This window comes from Thamnophis sirtalis, unplaced genomic scaffold (genome assembly GCF_051295495.1).
Source record: "Thamnophis sirtalis isolate CommonGarterSnake01/CBP01778 unplaced genomic scaffold, rThaSir2_p1.2 scaffold_7, whole genome shotgun sequence".
In the NCBI taxonomy this organism is placed as follows: Eukaryota; Metazoa; Chordata; class Lepidosauria; order Squamata; family Natricidae; genus Thamnophis; species Thamnophis sirtalis.
The window spans coordinates 55208342-55214345 of record NW_028261387.1 but is presented as its reverse complement, the minus strand read 5'-3'; the positions used below and the strand labels follow the sequence as shown (position 1 = coordinate 55214345).

Below are 6004 nucleotides of genomic sequence, written 5' to 3'. Positions count from 1 at the left end.
TCCATAAATAATGTCCATCTGGCAGATATTGAGAAAATGAGGATTGAATTGGCTGTATTTTTTTATTCTTAGAAATTAACATCTGTCAGCAACTTAAGACTGGGCCTTCTTTGTACTTGCCTACATTCTGGAAGACAAGCCCTATTGAGCTAAGAAGATTGACATCACTGGTGGGCTTTTTTTAAAAACTATTTTATTATTTTTATTTTTAAAATATATGTTACTTCAGTTATTTTAGGTCAGGTTATCCGCTTGACTTTGGAGATTGCAAATAACCTATGAACAAGAAATTGGTCAAATAGGCATGTCAAATAATATAAGAATAATAATACCCATAAAAAGTGCTGTTCTCCTAATGAAGTAAAACAATAAAAACAATAAAAACAGGAATATTCAGCTGGAGGGAACAACTTAGTTTTATTTTATTTTATTTCATTTATTTATTTGCTTGTTATATTACAATACAAAAATAAACTTGTGTGTCTTATTTTTCAGAACACACATATCAACTGACCAACTAGTTTTCTCAGATTTCATTATTCATGTCAACATAATTCAACTCGGCTCCATATCACATAGAGCTGGACACGCAGGTCATAGGAGCTTTGAAGCAAAGCCACTTTGCTTGGTACTTTTCCCAAATGGCACATCTCTGACGTGCAAATGTTATTTGACATTCCTGCAAGGGCAAGTTGGATCAGTATTTTTGTTCCCATCACTCTGACTTTGCCCAGAAATATCTCACTGTTGTATCTCTGTACCTGGCTGTTGACAATCTCTGAAGCTCTCAGAGCTCATCAGCTGTCATTGTAATGTTGGATTGCGCTTTCAGAAATCTGGCTGGAGAGAGAAAAGAATAAACAGAAACATTTGCTCTGTGATAGGTACCTAGCAGAAGAAGAATCCTTCTGAGGTTATTACACTGGCATCGTGTAGCTTTTGATGGCAGCCTTGATTATATGCCTCCTCTCCCTCCTATGCTTTTCCCAGGCCACATTCCATGGCACATGAAAGTTCCAAATGAAGCCAAAGACTTCTTCCCTAGATGTAAGAGGTGATCTCAGTATCGTGTTTTGAAATGGCTTTGCTCCCAGTGAAAGCCAGCTTGATGTTTTCTGACAGTTATGACAAGCCTCAAATGAGACAATTAATATTTCACAGCTGTCAGATTTAGATGGTGACACAAAAGGGGGAAGAAAAAAAGTGTTTGGAGATGAAAATGTGCTTAAAAATTTACAAACAAAAGCCACCAGTGCCTTTGAGCATTAATGAGCAGGTAATCTGAACAATTGTTGTAAAAGGACTACTATTTGCCTCAAAATGACATTTACTTATTGTCAGTGGTAGGATTCATATAATTTAACAACCGGTTCTCTGCCCTAATGACCATCTGGGTAGGCGGAGCTCGGTGGTCATATGACTGGGTGGGTGTGCCCAAGTCAACATCACTCACGTCAATGAGCGCGTCACCTTAGCTATTACAATGTAATAAGGGTTAACTGGAGAGGTTGTTTCTGTAAGCAGAGCAATAAAGATTAGGCTAGAAACAACACTAGAATGTTTTCTTCCTATCTTCCTTATAGGATTAGCCCTGTAAAGTGGGAAAAAAATAAAATGAGATTTCTTCCAACAACTGGTTCTCCGAACTGCTTAGAAAGTTAACAACTGGTTTTCCCAAATAGGTGCAAACTGGCTGAATCCCATCACTGCTTATTGTTATATTATACTTTTTCTTTACATTAAAAATAGTACCAAGTTACATACATAATCAATTTTGTATAAAACATACAGGAAAAGGCCTAACTTTGCTCCTTGTTATTCTTAGCATTTATTCCAACATACTCCAATGTAAATTGTGCCACTTATTTTTAATATTACTTCCTATGTCAATTTTGCAATGTATGTATGTTTGTATTGCTTTCTAGAAGGGTGTTAACAATTCAGTTCTATTCTTGTTTTACTCAGAAGTAAGTTTCATTATCCTTGAAGAGGGAGTTTGCATAGAATATGCATAAACTTATTTTCACAATAGATAAGGAGCCATAGGCAAAAACTCTTATTTACATTCATGAAATTTCTCCAGCTACAAACTGAAAAATCACAATAGACATTGATTGAAATAGGAAATGTTTTGTTTTTTCCCTAGATGCCAAATGCAAGTCAATTTGTCAGTGGCCATGACATTGAAAGAGACAGATTAATTTATGTTTATTTATCGGATGAAGAGACTGCAAACATGACATCATGGAACACTGCATCAAGAAAGGACAGGAATGATAAATATCAAAAATGAGAAAGTTTCACAGAATTGAATTGATATGTGGAAGGGGGGAGCAGTAAAACTGCGCAAGTGCTTAAACAAAAACAAGATATGAAGTGAAAAAATATACCAATTTTGTCCCTGCGGTAATAATATTTTTGTGAGCATCAGAAATAAATGATGCATTCTCAACAGCCTTCTTAATCCAAGATAATTTTATTACATGATAGATTGGGGAATCTTGTTTTGATCATGTACAACTCTATGATTTTCTTTACATTTTAATTAATAAATTCAGTTTATAGAGTTCATTTCAATGTGGTCCCTAGCATTCTGTTGAAGCATTTTTTTCTAAATAAATAGAATTGTCAAGAAAAATAATTTAGTCTCATATCATATTTACAAGGTTTTTGCATTGCTCCAATAAAGCAGATTGTTTGCACGTTATCCAGCATATCAAAATGGTGACTATGTGTCTCAGGATAATTCATGATTTAATCCTGGTTGACTACAGGACAAAAGGAATGCACAACATTCTTCTTCATAACTGTGCAGGAAAAAAACTATGAATGGAGACTCTACCAATCAAATAAATATATCCCACTTAGGTTTGTATGTACATATATAGATATGGCAGCTTAGTGAATTACTAATGTTGTATCTATGATTTCCTGAATATTCATGCAATAACTTATCTGGGCTCCACATTGAACAAAAGGTGTTGCTGTCTTTAGAATCTTAGTCATCAATAGGTTGTTTCATATGAAGCAGCCAAAATTCAGAAAGAGAGAATAAGAAAAAGACTGCTTCCCTTAACGCCCTATCTTCTCTTGAAGACTGCCATTAAAGAGAAATATATCTCAAGTCATTAGTTTTATTGCTGAATACCTCTTACTCACTAGAATTTTCTCTCAAGGTCATTGTATCCTGTTACTTGTGTCTGTTATATCCAATTCTTGTGACTGAGGCAGCCAATGTCAAATTTTGTTCTATATAACACTCTTAAATATAAGAGGCTGATAGTTGAAGAATTGTCTAAACATACATACTGTTGCACTTTTCAAACAAAAATTGTGAAGTAAACTGTTGTGTGGTATTCAGAAATATCCTTTCACCTAGTTAAAGAAGCTTTCTGCTCCATTAGTTTTAGCATACAATTAGGTATACATTTAGATGTGTCATCTTAAAAAAATCACTAGTTGCATTATTGTCACCTCATCAACAGCACCTAATAATGCTAATTATTGACTAATGCTCAATAGAACTCCACATATTCTTGAAGGGATGCTTGTATGTGGCATCCCTTTGAAACTTCTCAGTGTAATATCACAGTATAAGTGAGTCCATTTATAAATAGCAGAGGGGAGTCACATAGCTTGCTATTGGGTATACTGGATGAAATGCTTCATGCTATCTGAAGTGCCTCCTCAAAACAAGTGTTTTGGTGCTGTCCATCAACAAGGCAGAGTATATCACTTCTATTGTTCATAGTGACTCATCAGTGTGAATTGAGTTTGCTTCACACAACTCTAGTAAATAGTGTTGATATTTCCAGCCAATAAATATAACCCAACAATAATACTTTGTAGCTGGTGTGGTATAGTTGTGAAAGCTTGAGATGTAGACAAGACACTGATAGTTAACTTCACTGCAGAGCAATAAATTCATGTGTAGTTTCCGTGCTTTAAAAAAAGTCACCAAACATTAATTTACTATTACTTTGGATAAGCACATATTCATGTAAACTACAAAGTACTAACTACAGTTTAGCATGCCCAGTCAGTGTTATTAGTTTATGGTTCAGTGTGCTGTGTGAACCAGAAAATTGGATTAATTGACTAAAGCACAATTAAGTTAATGAATGAATGAATGAGTGGAGCTTTTTCTTCAGGCAAGCAGAATCTTTTTTAGGTTAAGAACATACTTGGATTTTTAGGTTTGGTTGTTTGTTTGTTTGTTTGGTCCAAGTGGACTGCTCTGCAAAAAAGTAATTGAGTTTAATATAATAACATATGGTTAATAAAATTAGCCCCATGTAGGTAATAATTTCCTATTTCTGTCATATGTCAAAAACATTTCTTCATGAACGAGGGCAAATATATGTGTCCCAGGATCATGCTGTAGGATCCAATCTGAGTTGGCTGGAGGTTCGTTGTTCCAAGCTTTCAGATTCACGCTGGAGCCCATCTTCATGGAACTTCTCAGTCTCAGGTTGTGTGCACTGGGACTGTTTTATGTGAACTATTTGTCTGTGTCTTTTTGTCCTCAGTTGGTTATTGAGTTGTTGATTGTTGTTTCCTTGTGCTGCCGTGGCCTCAGTTCCTAATGTTGGAAGAAATCTCCATCTGGGTTCAGTTCCAAGTGGGGGAAAAGACACTGGAAACATGGTGGCTGTTTGGAAAGATGGTTTAATGGTGGATAGGATCACGTGGCTTGAGTTCCTGAGCAGGATCACATGGCTTGAGTTCCTGAACAGAAAAAGTTTCTGCCCTACCGCAGACTTACAGAAAGAGCCAGTTTTCCAGAGCTCTCTTGAAAGACAATAGGGTTGGAACTGACCATGCCTCAGCAGTCTTGAGTTTCTTACTCACTCACATAAAGCCCGCAAAAAGGTCTTTATGGATGAAAATCAGCATCTGGTAGATACCACTGTTCCATATATGTGCTTCATGTAGATTTACATATTTTCTTATTTCCATTTTATTGATTTTAAACTGTATATACAATATTTATTTTACACCTATACATAGGTTGGTAGGCTGCACTGAAATATGTTAAGTAAATACATTAAAATTCATAATCCTAGGGCCTCAGAGCCTTAAGATATGAATGCCCATTTTTAGAGGGAAAAGCTTTTAGATCTAGATGGTCACATGTGGGATCTAATTATGTGTAAAAAGAGAGAGAGAGAAAGGGGGTTATAGAAAGTCAAATTTTATCCTTTAGGGACACAGATAACAGCACGAAAAAAGACAGGAGATATTTGAGAAAAGGGATTATAAAGGAAGCGAACTGAGATATTTCTGCTTCTAATGAAAGAAGGGCAAAAGAGGATCTCCAAGTGAGTTTTTTTTAATGTGATTTGGGTGTTCATATGATAACTGGAAAATTCAGGTTCTCTTTGTAGTTGTTTTTTGGTTTTTTTTTTTGCAAATTTCAGCTTACTAAAGTCTGAAAGGCAAATCTATATGCATTCAACTGAATAAGCATAAGTTTTTCACAAAAGCAGGAAACTTTATCCTGCAAAAACACAGAGATTCTTTGCCCAATATTCCCATGCTTGCAATATCTGAATAGGCAACACAAGCTTTTCTCTTTCTTTTTCATTCCCTTACAGAAGACAGACAGACAGAACTCTTTTTCTACATGCATGCGGAAGTGGATTTTATTGCACCCTATTTTGTTATTGTTATTATCTGATGCCATTTGACTATTTCATCATGAGTTTTTTTTCTTATTGCTTTATTTTTTCCAAAGATGTTAAAACAATTATATATCAAATATTAAAAATATACTTTCACAATGAGTGCACCAAGAAAAGTCATCAGAGTTTGCATATTCAAAAAATGACATCTGTTTTCCTTCCTTAGAAAGGTGAATACAATTGATCCTTTAATTTGGTTTGCCTCCCTTAGGAAAAAATTAAAAGAAGAGCTAAGGAGATAATCATGCTTACTTTAAGTGTTTAATTTGCTTCTATTTTCTATTAAGGAGTTGTCCCAAGTTTTTACATGTAATTTGATG

The 6004-nt window shown here is 35.0% G+C and overlaps 1 long non-coding RNA gene across 1 annotated transcript; it reads right to left on the bottom strand.

Annotated features, from left to right (window-relative positions):
- Positions 1-390: 390 nt before the first annotated feature.
- On the bottom strand, positions 391-5262 carry LOC148044672 (uncharacterized). Its single transcript, XR_015697337.1, has 2 exons — positions 762-5262; positions 391-679 (listed from the first exon to the last, which is right to left on the bottom strand). It is a non-coding gene; the product is annotated as an uncharacterized LOC148044672 (long non-coding RNA).
- Positions 5263-6004: the final 742 nt, after the last annotated feature.